This window comes from Astatotilapia calliptera, chromosome 14 (genome assembly GCF_964374335.1).
Source record: "Astatotilapia calliptera chromosome 14, fAstCal68.1, whole genome shotgun sequence".
Lineage (NCBI taxonomy): Eukaryota > Metazoa > Chordata > Actinopteri > Cichliformes > Cichlidae > Astatotilapia > Astatotilapia calliptera.
In genome coordinates this window covers 9,691,071-9,705,043 of record NC_137435.1, presented here as the reverse complement: position 1 = coordinate 9,705,043, position 13,973 = coordinate 9,691,071, and the positions used below count along the sequence as shown (strand labels likewise).

The 13,973-nt window shown below is 44.6% G+C and overlaps 1 long non-coding RNA gene across 1 annotated transcript; it reads right to left on the bottom strand.

Annotated features, from left to right (window-relative positions):
- Positions 1-6,940: 6,940 nt before the first annotated feature.
- Positions 6,941-8,613, bottom strand: LOC145420152 (uncharacterized). Its single transcript, XR_013901453.1, has 3 exons — positions 8,181-8,613; positions 7,817-8,099; positions 6,941-7,703 (listed from the first exon to the last, which is right to left on the bottom strand). It is a non-coding gene; the product is annotated as an uncharacterized LOC145420152 (long non-coding RNA).
- Between the last annotated feature and the right edge of the window lie 5,360 nt (positions 8,614-13,973).

Here is a 13,973-nt window from a genome sequence, read left to right as displayed (position 1 = left end):
TCAAATAATTTAAAAAAAAAGTTCATTTACCTGTTACTACCACACACCAAATCCGGTCGTTAGTACTTCCTGGCTTGTGTAGACACTAGGTAACAAAAGCTCAACACTGCACCTAGCATCCTGGAGCACTTCTGTTGTGTTTTGTACGTGTTTTGGAGTTTGTACATGCTTCGGAGTTTGTACGTTCTTCTTCTGAGTTTTTACGTGTGTTGGAGTTTTTTATGTGCTTTGGGTTTGTACGTGCGTCGGAGTTTGTATGTGCTTTGTCTCTAGCAGCCATAAATATAAATATACTTTTATTTATTCACTCCACATAAAATGTAACAAATAATTCATATTATACAAAAACCAACTATTTACATTTCAACTTTTTTTTGTTTTGAAGTCCATTAAGTCTCTCTCTCTCTTTTGAGGTCAACTTCCTGAAGGCCTGAGTCATGGAGTGCCCGCATGATTATGGCCTAATGATGTTCACCTGAAAGGAGTAATCCAATTATCCACTGATAGTGGGTCAAACCATCAGATGAAAGCTGGGGCATGGGCTGAATTTTCAGTTTGATTTGATTTAGTTAATTTGTATATTATTTAGCTGGGGTGTGTTTGTAATCACATATATGTGAGGTGTGTTAGAATAACTGCATACAATAACTGTATAGGTTTTTTGTATCTGGGCTGTGTTGGGGGGGAAATCTTTTATAATAATAAAGTAATGTATACTTTATTGATCCCCGTGGGTAAATTACTCTCTCTGTGTTTAACCCATTCACTCAGTGAAGCAGTGGACAGCCACTCATCAGGTGCCCGGGGAGCAGTGTGTAGGGACGGTACTTGGTCAGGGGTACCTCAGGGTAGCTGTTTGGTGGATGCGAACCCCCGGGCGAACATGCTACCTACTGAGCTATCCCTGCCCTCCTTTAATATTTTATTGGTGGTATGACCGGCATTCATTTAAGGAGGGTTTTTGTGAGAGGCTGGGTGGCTCATTTTTAGATGTGTTGCTGGTGAGCATGTTAAACCTCTGTACGTGGAAAAAAGAATATTGTAACGTTCTCAAGAACCAGACGTTTTGATCTCAGTTTGTCCGTTTATTCGGTTACACAGGCAAACGGGCCGTTAACTCCAGGGAGAGTGCTCACGTGCAACCCCTCACTTCAGCCCCGTACAGTCACACAACAACAAGGACCCCCCTCCCCTTCATGCACACATTAACTCCCTTTTTTATGGTGGCTGGGAAGTGAAAAGCGCAACAAATTAAAAAACGGCAACAAATTAAAAAACGGCAACAAATTAAAAAACGGCAACAAATTAAAAATCCACAACAAATTAAAAATCCACAACAAATTTAAAAAACGCAACAAATTAAAAAACGGCAACAAATTAAAAAACGGTAACAAATTAAAAATCTACAACAAATTTAAAAAACGCAACAAATTAAAAATCCACAACAAATTAAAAAACTGCAACAAATTAAAAATTCACAACAAATTAAAAAACCGCAACAAATTAAAAATCACTCCTTGGTGGCCGCTTATCGGGGCCTGGAGCCTGGGGCTCGCTCGGGCCACTTCGGAGGTGGGGTGCCCCCAGCCTCTCGGCCTGGGGCTCGGTCACTCAGGCACAGCTGGCTGCCGGCGGAGCTCACGGGCACGTCACTGCAACCCCCCTGGCTTCTGCTCTGCGGCTGCTGAGTGAACCCTCATCTGGGACTCTCCTCAGCTCTTTCTGGGACAGTGGTGCGGTTGCCCCTCTGTTAGTCTTCCTTGGTCTCTTGTGTTCTGGGGGCCTCTGGATGTCTGGAGTTTTGATCTCCTCCATACCTGCTTCATATTGTAACAGCCACTATGGTGTGGTGTCCCTTTAAGACACCCAAGTCGAGGGTTGGTGTCATCAGTGTGTGCCACTGGTCTCTCTGCTCTCTCTCTCTGTGATGGTGTGGACATGTGCTTGCACGCTAGTACATGAGGAGGGACGGATTTTATGTTTTACCTCTCCAGACACCTTTGTTTGCAACGTTATGGGTTGTACGAACACTGTGCGCTATGTTTGTTAAGCTGCAGCCGTTCAACCGGGCTTATATGGTTGATGAAGAGAAGGTATATTAAAGAACACACTGTGGAATCCCCAACGCCAGCGTGAGTGTGTATTCTTTTGGCTACCCTGCTAGGTGTTTTGCCGCCTCCTCTCAACCACTAAACGCAACCCGACGTTACAATATCCTGGAGGACGGGGCTGTGGCCCCCCCACACCCTCTAGCAGATCATTACATGAAGGAACCTTTTAAAAAAACAAGCGCGTCCATGCTCACAGGTATACACACGGGTGATCACACCCACAAACTACACCCTTTTTGGCTCCTACCTCAAATCACACTGTGTTCTGTTGATCTTATGTGCTGCACAATAATGTTTAATATGTAGTATTTACTGTCATATTCCCATATATCATTGTGATGTTGTTTATTCTATTACTCTTGTTCTCTTCTGCTTGTTTTCTTTTTTCTTTCTCAACAGGTGATCCAGGTGATCGATATATGCATTTTTTTTTCTTTTTCTTTTTTTTTTCCTACCCATTCTGTTGGTTTTTGTTTTTTTGCCCTTCTCCCCCATCCCTCTCCTCAGCTGTTTCTCTTTCCCTCTTTCTTTCTCCCCTTCTTTCCTCCAGTCAAGTCTGTTCCGTATTCAGCAAGTGAAAATAAAATAAACAATGAAAGGTGAATCAAATGGACCATTATGGCAAGGCTGGGATGGTCAATTTGGTAAAGTAAATCCGTTGGGCAGCATTCTTTGCCTTTAGACAATAATTCTGATGGCAAAAGAGCCAAACGGGACAGGCAAAAAAAAAAAAAAAAAAAAACGCAACAAATTAAAAATCCACAACAAATTAAAAATCCACAACAAATTAAAAAACCACAACAGTGATGTCACGAGAGGGGGCGTGGTCAGGATTTTTGGTTGAGGCGCCATGTTTCTGGGCCGAACAAAGCGCTAGCAAAAGAGGAGCGAAAGTACACGGATAACACCAGCTATGGTTCGTACTTGCTGTGCGGTCGGTTGTAAAGTTAGATCGCACGACCGGCAAGGGAATAAGGTTGAAAATGGTTTATTTTTTCATTCTTTCCCCACCTGGAAGCAACATGAGGCAGCTCATGTATCGGATGTTACCAAAAGAAGGCGTCTAGTCTGGATAGCAGCTGTGAGACCAGCTGATATCCAGTTCTCTTCCATCTCCAAATATCTGTTGGTGTGCTCCAGACATTTTCATTCCGGTAAGTTATAGATATGTTCATATCACTCTTTATCGGTCTTTTAAGTCTGACATCACTAGCCGTGTCTTGGCTCAAACTCCCAAGAGCACCTGCAGGTCCATAAATCACACGATCACTGTGGCATCACTGAGTGTTGAAAAACTATCTAAAGTCTTTCATCTGTAATAAAATGATCAGCGTTCTGCTCTACCATGTGTAACAATTGAGTTTATCATCCAGGCATCCATGAAAACGAAATTAGCAGGAAGTTAGCTCGCTAGATTCCATCTAAATACAATATAGCATGTCCTAACTGAGGGATTTTGGAAACAAATTCAAACGTACAGCTCTGCTATCACTTCCAACATAAATGAAGACAGAAAACTAAACAGCAGTGACGTTTGTAGGGTACTGTGAGTAAAATGCGTTTGATTTCCCCCCAAACATTCATATTAGTGCAATCATAAATTCCTGAGCAAATTACAGTGAGAGCATGTGGAGGCTCTGGCTATGTTCACACTGCACGCGAAAGCGCATCAAATCGGACTTTTTTGACCGTATGCGACCCATATCCAATCATGGTACGACAGTGTAAAAACAGCACAAATCCAATATTTTCAAATCCGATCTGGGTCACTTTCGTATGTGGTACTGAATCCGATACATATCTGATGTTTTAGAAAGCAACTGCTGTTTGAATGGTCCGTCTTTTATGTCACTGACACGAAACATATGCCAATTATCAGCGCTGGAGAAGCGTCCGAGAAGACATTGAGAACACACGAGCGCTTCGTGTCCATCCCGTATAGATGTTAGTGAAACTGTTGGGAAGACAACATGAACATTTTATTTATACTGTATAATCTGCAGATTCTGACAGAAATCTGCATATCCTTTGAAGCACCGCTCCTCTCTAAAATGGCAATAAGGATAATTATTAGGCCATATGTAAATAACAAAATAACTTAAAGCAAAGTCTGAAACAAGTCTTTATATTTAAGGGCCATCAGTCAAACAATACTGTTTGGTCTGGGTCTAAACAGAGCGTGTTGTGTGTGACATCTGTTTTTGCATATGTGGGACACTTTGAGGGTTCACAAAGGAGCGCGTTTGCTGTCACATTTTATTTGTAGTGTGAACAAGCAGACAAAAAAATCGGAATTGAGCATTAAGACCTGCAGTGTGGACGTAGCCATAGTGAGTTCAGTGCATTGATGTGACATTGTCCTGAAGGATTTAGTTATTCTCAGTGGTTAAAGAAATTGCAATTATTTATTCATATTTATTAGAAATAATCCTAATTACATATTTTGCTTCCGTGTTTGTGTCCTGTGTCCTGTGTCACAAAAATACATTTTTTACTATAATACATTGATTAATGACCTGCAGGATCTCCTTATCATATTACGTGTCCATAATTGTCACCTAAAGTCAAACTTTATGCTTTCTCCATAAAGTGATTACATACTTTAGTTTCATTTTCTGAAGTCAGGTTTCTGAAAGAGAACAGGCAGATTTGAAATATAACATGCAGCGTTCTATAGATGGATACATAAAAAAATGGAAAATTACATGTATGTGCTAACTTTCTAAACACTTTGTTACATTTGTGATAAATGGATTTGAAAGTAGATAAAACACATTTATGTTGGCCTTGGCTCATTAGAGTCTTTGTCTTTAAATTAACTTGTAACTTGTATGTTTCAGGTCCTGCACTCTCAAAGACTGAATTATTATTATTAACCTTTATTTTACCAGGAAAAGTCCCATTGAGATTAAAAACCTCTTTTTCAAGGGAGTCCTGGCCAAGAGTCGACAACATGTTAAAATTACAAATTTACATACATGTTATAAGTAACAATTACATTTTAAAAAACATTTTTCTCTGGCTCTCTCAATTTGGACTTAAAAGCATTTAATGAAATAAGATCTGCTATCTTCCAGTCTTTTTGCATCATGTTCCATGTAAAAGGGGCAGCATAAGTAAAAGCCCTCTTTCCCAGTTCAGTTCTGGCAAATGGAACATTGAGCAGAAGAAGGTCGCTTGAACGAACCAGCATTGCAGCCATGGGTCATTGTGAGCATCACAGGGAAGGTTGAAGCCGCCCACTGCACCTGTATGGCCAGAGTCGTGGAGACCTGCAGCCATGTCACTGCTCTTCTTTTTAAAGTAGAAGCAACAATGTGGATCTGTGGCACAAGGGCTGTTACAGATGAACCTGCATACTGGGTTTTGCTGGGTAATATGACCAAGATACAGCCAGAGGTTGGCCATAAGATAGACTTCTCCTCTTCAGCTGCCCAAAAACAGCTCTGGATCAAAACATAAACAGACCATCCGTATTGACAGGTAAAAGGAGCCGTCCTCAAAAACGAAAAATCCCACCTGCTAATGTGGAGGAGTTGTCACTGCTATTGGATACTTTGCTGGAGCACAGTAAAGCTGTGGGTTGTGGGAATGACCCATAATGTTTTATATAAGGGTCTAGATTTATGCCTGAAGTGCACTGCCATGTAAATAATTTGCATTTACTGAATATGTACTGACTGAGTACCACTGTTCAAAAGTTCAATAAAGAAACAAACTAATTTTTGCCTCTTTTTTATTATAGAACATCACATCAGTTACAATGTAGAATCCATGTCATTTATAGTTTATAAAAGACAAAATGTTTACACAAAATCATGACAGTATTTACACGATATCACCCACTACTAACATTACTTAATTTACTATCAATTACTTCAATTTATCTTCTGAAAAATTACTGTTATTTATACAGCACAAGACTTAAGAATATTTAACAGGAGCAAGTTTCATTTTCCCCTGGTTTTACTACCACACTGTTCACCAAACGCAGCAAACCTTCACCATCTTATCCAGAAGGGTCACCTCATCACCCTCACATGGAAGAAGTAACCTGATTGGTATGGTGGTATGTTTGAAGCAGGTCGCTTGTGTAGCGCTGGAACCCAGTCACGATGTTTCATCCATTTCATTGGCTGGTCTGCTGCAATAATGCCAAATAATTAGCAAGTCTATAAATAGCACGTAGTTCTGCAAAATCACTCATTAGGATTTTTTTTTTTTCTAATTTGCTATGACCTCAGAGTGCATTGAAAAGAAAACTAATAGGCTATCTGGTCTTTAAGTGATGGCATGACAAATCCTGCTTCCAGGCCTAAAGTAGTCTGCGTTTAATATGGGTTTTGTGTTGTTAACATGTTTAATGTTTTTTATTGTCTTCTATTTAATCTCAAAAAACTCCTAAAAACAGTAAGTGATCACTGTTGGCCTCCCACTGCTTCTATCACCACTAATCATTTGAAAGCTCAGTTTTTAAAACCTTACAGTTTTTTACAGACGCTAGGACACATTTCTCAATACTTAGGTCACTTTTGCAAAACTCTTCACACAATCCTAACTGACCGTCAGCTTGGCAAAGCAGTTCATTTCACATTCAAAATGCACTACAACTACCAAAACACTTTATTCAGGTCTCAAATAAACTCATTCTTCCAGAACACTAGCAAAGGTTGACAGCCGACAAACACACTTTGTCACCCACAAAACAATGACCTAAAAAACATTAACAACATGTAGCATTACACAGTGTTTTCTTGTGTAAAACAAGGACACATCTCTGTTTATAATTTCAATATATGTTACTGGAATGAATCAGACATCATGCAGAATTCGTTAATATTTGTTTATGTATTTTTATTTTTTGCACTAAGAAATCCCAAAATACAAGTATTTATATACACACCATCCACTGATGCACATACAATAGCAATGCTAATCAACCCGGTCTTCTCCATTTGGCCACAGGTTCTCATCCACATCACATCTAATGTCATCTAGGGCAATACACCTAGGAAAGAATCTCCTGGCATGCCTGATCCATCCCTGGCAATCTTCTGCTGATATCTCCAGGCATCCAGCATTCATTGCATCCAGGAGGGACATTTGATCATGTGGATGATGGTCGTAAACCTTCCACCGCCATGAGGAAAAGAATTCCTCTATGAGGTTGAGGAATGGAGAGTAAGGTGGGAGGAAAAGAGACTCCATTCTGGGATGGGCTGCAAACCACTCGGTGACTGCACGGGAGTGATGAAATGCCACATTGTCCCATACAATTATAAATGTTGGCTGATTCCTTCTCTCCGCATCCCTTTCCTCACCTAGCACAACCCTTCCATAGAGATCATGCAGGAACGCAAGGAGCCGTTCAGTGTTGTATGGCCCAATCAGTGGTCTGTGTAACAGCAGTCCATCAGTGGATATTGCTGCGCACATTGTGATGTTGGCACCCCTCTGGCCCGGGACATTCACTGTGGCTCTCTTCCCAATCACATTCCTCCCTCGTTGATGTGCTTTGGCCAAGTTGAAACCTGCCTCATCCACAAAGATGAAAATGTGGTGCGTTTGCCTGCCTTCAATCTCCATGACTCTCTAACATAAATCCACAAGGCAACATAAGCTGTTACAGTAGTAAATTTGTATAATTGTCTTTGTGTGTGTTTGGTTTTGTTCAAAAACAGATCTGTATTTTATTCTGATCTTACCTGGACATACTGGTTCCTGAGTTGCTTGACATGTTCAGAGTTCCTCTCAAAAGGCACAGTGTACAACTGCTTCATCCTGACCTGATGTTTTTTCAGGACTCTAGAAATTGTTGTTACGCTTACACTGTGAATATTTGCGAAGGTAACGTTGTCTGCCAAGACTCTTTGTCTAATTTCAGTGAGTTTTATCCCATTGTTTCTGATGACCATATCAACAATGGCAGTTTCCTGCACATCAGTGAACATCCGTCCTCTCCCTCCTGTGTGAGGTAACCGTTGAGTCCTAAGTAGGAATGCAACAACAATTACACAAAAGCTTATTTACTTCTGAAATGTGCAAATGCCCCTGCAGAATACAAGTTACCTGTTGGTTTGCCGGAAAACTCTAACAATAGATGCCACTGTAGAGCGTTGCAGATTTGGCTGCACTCTCTGACCAGCCTCTCTCATTGAGTGACCATGATTTACTACATGATCAATTACAGTAGCTCTGATCTCATCTGAGACTACAGCTCTTGATCTTCCTCTTATTCTTCTTCCACCACGCATACATATTCCTCGCCCCCTCCCAGCCACTCTGCAGCCACTTCTCCATTTCTGGCTGGGTCCATGTTTACGTCACAAAACAAACCTATTCAGCAGTTGTCTCCTTTTGTAATGGAATTGAAGGAGTAAGATAAGATAAGATAAGATAAGATAAGATAAGATAGAACTTTATTAATCCCTCGGGTGGGTTCCTCTGGGAAATTCGACTTCCAAAAAGCACAGCAACGACCGAAGTTACAGTTACAGAATTGTTATATACACACACACACACACACACACACACACACACACATATATAAATACAGAGACAAATATAAATAAAATATACAAAGGGGATAAATAGAATAAATAGGAGTAACACCTGTGTAGAGGTTCATCTACAATGGGAATCAGCTGTGGCTGGTTAAACTGCATTTTTAGATTTAGAATATGTTTCAATAAAATATTGCTGTTGGATTTTGCTGTCTTTTCAAGTTTTGCATTGTGTTATTGTTTTGGCCATAAGTTTAACAGTTTTGAAAACAGTATGTAAGCACATGCAAAATGTCCTGTACGTACAAAGATTTTTGGCAGTTGTTGTGTCTGAGTGAGAAGACAATTCATGAAATTTGAGAGATGTAGTCATTGAATGCATTTTGTGCCAGAACAATGATAACTGGTCCTCAGTTTAGCCCACATAGACTTCTGTTGTGCTCACTGTGTGAGGAGTTTTGCAAACGTGACCTAAGTATTGAGAAATGTGTCCTAGCGTCTGTAAAAAACTGTAAGATGTAGCTACAGCCCAGCCTATGCAGCAGTATATGAATGACTAATCCTATTCATTCTTGTGGATGGATTATCTCAGTTGTTCTCCTGGCTGAAGTTTGGTCCGTTCACAGCATCCTGCCATGAGATTATATTTGTTCCTGACCACCGAGAATCCTCACGATAACTTTTATCAAGTGAAAAAAGTTAGTGTTTATATTATGCTAACATAGCTGTGTCGCTAACGGTCACGTAGCACATTGTTTTACACCAGCTAGCCAAACTTCAGTACCCTACAAACGTCACTGCTGTTTAGTTTTCTGTCTTCATTTATGTTGGAAGTGATAGCAGAGCTGTACGTTTGAATTTGTTTCCAAAATCCCTCAGTTAGGACATGCTATATTGTATTTAGATGGAATCTAGCGAGCTAACTTCCTGCTAATTTCGTTTTCATGGATGCCTGGATGATAAACTCAATTGTTACACATGGTAGAGCAGAACGCTGATCATTTTATTACAGATGAAAGACTTTAGATAGTTTTTCAACACTCAGTGATGCCACAGTGATCGTGTGATTTATGGACCTGCAGGTGCTCTTGGGAGTTTGAGCCAAGACACGGCTAGTGATGTCAGACTTAAAAGACCGATAAAGAGTGATATGAACATATCTATAACTTACCGGAATGAAAATGTCTGGAGCACACCAACAGATATTTGGAGATGGAAGAGAACTGGATATCAGCTGGTCTCACAGCTGCTATCCAGACTAGACGCCTTCTTTTGGTAACATCCGATACATGAGCTGCCTCATGTTGCTTCCAGGTGGGGAAAGAATGAAAAGATAAACCATTTTCAACCTTATTCCCTTGCCGGTCGTGCGATCTAACTTTACAACCGACCGCACAGCAAGTACGAACCATAGCCGGTGTTATCCGTGTACTTTCGCTCCTCTTTCGCTAGCGCTTTGTTCAGCCCAGAAACATGGCGCCTCAACCAAAAATCCTGACCACGCCCCCTCTCGTGACATCACTCTCCACTTCCGGTATTTCAGACAATCCCTTTCCGTCAAGGATTTTTAATTTGTTGCGGTTTTTTAATTTGTTGTGGATTTTTAATTTGTTGCCATTTTTTAATTTGTTGCGCTTTGCACTTCCCAGCCACCGTACTTTTTCCTGCAGTACAACCAAACATGTATCTTAAAGAAATAACAACAGTGTGCAGAGATAACCAACCTATCACTGTAAAATAACCTTTAACTATCGTTACAATATATTCAAAGCTTTGAAAAACAACTGGCAGTTTTTTCCCATCTGGTCCCATTCACATTACCTTCACATTACCATTACCTACATTTTGGTGTCAGAAGTGGGATGCGGCGCTTGGTGAGTGGGGGTGGAACATATTAATAGTTGCAAAATGGGTCCGAAGTCACAAGCCAAAGTTTAGAAGATGGAGGTGGCAGAGGACTGCCTGGAGGAGGGCGCTATACACTGAAAAAAAGGGACTGGCCATCTCTTGGATTTATGTAAGCATCTTGCATGTATTTAACACAATTGCCTCATGTTTTAAAGTTAAATGTAACTATATAGTGTAAAAGCTACATGATATGCAGAAAGGGTTTATTAAATTGTTCATATTGTGGCATGCAGAGGAAACTTTACAAAGAAGCTCAAAGAGAGAGATTGTTATTCAACCCCAAGCTGGTAGGGGGAGCTCTTTATTACAACACACACTGATGCTACACTGGGCTTCGAGGGTCATCAACAGCATAACAGAACTCACCCATGGTTGCATTCATTCTATAAAACAACAACTGTAAGTGCCTTTGAACCACAGTACAAACACAACATTCAGGATAACAGTTAAAAGTAGTGTAACCATAAACAACAAAACAAGAACATCCAAACAGCAGCACACGTCCCAAGGCATGATGGGAGAGAACTAGCCGCTCCCCCAACACGCCACACAGCCCCCACCTGAGTGGTTAGCTGTCCCCAGCAACCGGCATGTCCATAGCAAAGTCTCTGAGGTGTTGGGGAAGGCGACGGCTTCGTTGAGGACGTTCCGTGGGTCCCCCAGCTGCCTCCGAGGCCAGGTTGGGGGCCTGTGGTTGAAGCTGGGACCCTGACGTCTCCCTGGATGGACTCAAGGGCTGATAGGGTGCCAGGCGATCGCGATGGAGTACGACCACCCTGTTCCGTTTGACCAGCTGCACCCTGTAGACCACGTCGGACAGCCTCTCAAGAACAGTGCAGGGTCCAACCCACTGGCTCATCAGTTTGGGAGAAAGCCCTTTCTTCCTCTCCGGGCTGTAGACCCACACATGCTGACCGGGCGAAAGTCCTTCGCCCTTGCAGCGGGTATCATAAGCTCGCTTCTGCCGGGAACCTGCATCTCGGAGAGCCTGCCTGGTCAACTGATGCACCTCTCGGAGCCGGGCGAGGAGGTTGTGGAGGTAGTCCAACCCGGGGTCCCCGCACACTTCCGGCCCGGGGGGAGATCCAAACACCAAGTCCACTGGGGTATGAAGCTCATGACCGAACATCAAGGCCGCTGGAGTGCACTTAGTAGACTCCTGGACTGCAGAGCGGTAGGCCATTAGGACCAGGGGAAGGTTTTTATCCCAGTCACGCTGCTGGTGGGAGGTCAGGATAGCAAGCTGGGTGGCCAGGGTGCGGTTGAAGCGTTCCACCAACCCATCGCTTTGGGGGTGCAGTGGCGTCGTCCGGGTCTTCCTGATACCCAGCCGCTGACAGACCTCCTTGAACACCGCAGCCTCAAAATTCCGGCCCTGGTCGCTGTGCAGTTCCTCTGGTACCCCGAACCGGCAGAACATCTCGTTGACCAGACGCTCAGCAGTGGTAACAGCACTCTGGTCAGGGACTGCATAGGCCTTAGGCCACTTAGTGAAGTAGTCCATGGCAACCAGGACGTAGCGGTTCCCCTGGTCAGTGGTGGGGAAGGGTCCCAGGATGTCCACACCAACCCGCTCCATGGGAGCCCCCACCTGATACTGCTGCAAGGGGGCATGAGAGCGTTGGGAAGGCCCTTTCTGAGCCGTGCAGGCATCACACCGATGGACATGGAGCTCTACGTCCTGGCGACACCCGGGCCAGTAGAACCGAGACCGGAGTCGCCGCAGAGTCTTGGTAACTCCAAAGTGTCCTGCCCCCGCTGCACCATGAACCAGCTGGAGCACCCTGGACCGCAACTGTTGAGGTACCACGAGCTGGAAGACCTCACGGTGACCCCCGGGAGCCTGCCAGCGGCGATAGAGGAGGCCGTTTCGGTTTGTGAGGTTGGCCCATTGGGAGTAGAGAGCCTTGGTCTCGAGGTCCAGTGCAGATACCTCTGGCCATGATGGTCTCTGACCGGCTCCAATCCAACACTGAACCTGGGAAAGGGCAGGGTCCTGGTTCTGGTTGTGTTGCAGCTGTTGGGGATCCATGGCCTCCAGACCCTAAGTATCCCCCGCGGCGGACTGGACCTGAAGTCTGCTACAATGCCCACCTGGAACAGAGTCATTCTCAGGGCCGCCCTGTGGTGACGCGATCACTGAAGTCATGCCCTCCCGGTCCTCCAAGCGTTGGCAGTACCTGCACTGTTTTTCCTCACAAGGGCGTCGGGAGAGGGCATCTGCATTGGTGTGGAGACGTCCCGCCCGGTGACGAACCTCAAAGTGGTAATCTTGCAACGTTTCCAACCACCGGGCTAGCTGTCCCTCCGGTTCTTTAAAGCTGAGCAGCCAAGTGAGGGACGCATGGTCTGTGCGCAGGAGGAACTTCTTCCCGTAGAGGTAGGGTCTGAAATGGCGGAGACCCAGGATGATGGCCAGCAGCTCTCGACGGGTGACACAATAGTTCCTCTCCGGTCTGCTGAGGGAATGGCTGTAGTAGGAGATGACCCGCTCCCCCTCAGGGCCTTCCTGCGACAGTACAGCCCCCACCCCTGTGTTGCTGGCATCGGTGTCCACGACAAAAGGGAGCTGCAGGTCTGGGTAGGCTAGCACCGGTGCCTCAACCAGTGCAGATCGGAGCCGATCAAATGCCACGGCACTGTCCTCACTCCAATGGAACTCCCGGCCCTTCTGTGTGAGCCAGTGCAGGGGGCTTGCAATGGTAGCAAAGTCCTTGACGAAACGCCGGTAGTATGATGCCAGGCCAAGGAAACTCCGCAACTCAGCAATGTTGCCCGGAATGGGCCAGTCTTTCACAGCGGCCACCTTCGCAGGGTCAGTGGAAACCCCTGCTCCGCTCACAACGTGACCCAAGAAGGTCGTCTCCTTTCGGAAGAGATGGCACTTTTTGGGGTGGAGGCGAAGGCCAGCCTGGCGGATAGCGTGGAAAACAGCAGTCAGGTTAGCCAAGGCTTTCTCGAAGTCTGTCGCGTGGACGAGGAGGTCATCCAGGTAGACCACACAGCGGTCGCGGGGGATGTCAGCCAGAACCCTCTCCATTAGGCGCTCGAATGTGGCTGGGGCATTGCAGAGGCCGAAGGGCATCACCTTAAACTGCCACAGTCCCTGGCCAATGGAGAAAGCAGTCTTTGGGCGGGCCTCTGGCGTCAGCTCCACCTGCCAGTAGCCACTGCGCAAATCGAGGGAACTGAACCAGCAGGACCCAGCAATGTCGTCGAGGGCATCGTCAATCCGGGGCAATGGGTAGGAGTCCTTGCGTGTGATGCTGTTGAGTAGACGATAGTCGACACAAAACCGCCAGGTACCATCCTTTTTCCGAACCAGTACAGCCGGGGCTGCCCAGGGGCTGTTTGAGGGTTCGATGATGCCCGCCTCTGCCATTTCCCTGATCTTCTGCTCTGCTGCGGCACGCTTGGCAAGGGGAAGGCGACGAGGGCGGAGGCAGATGGG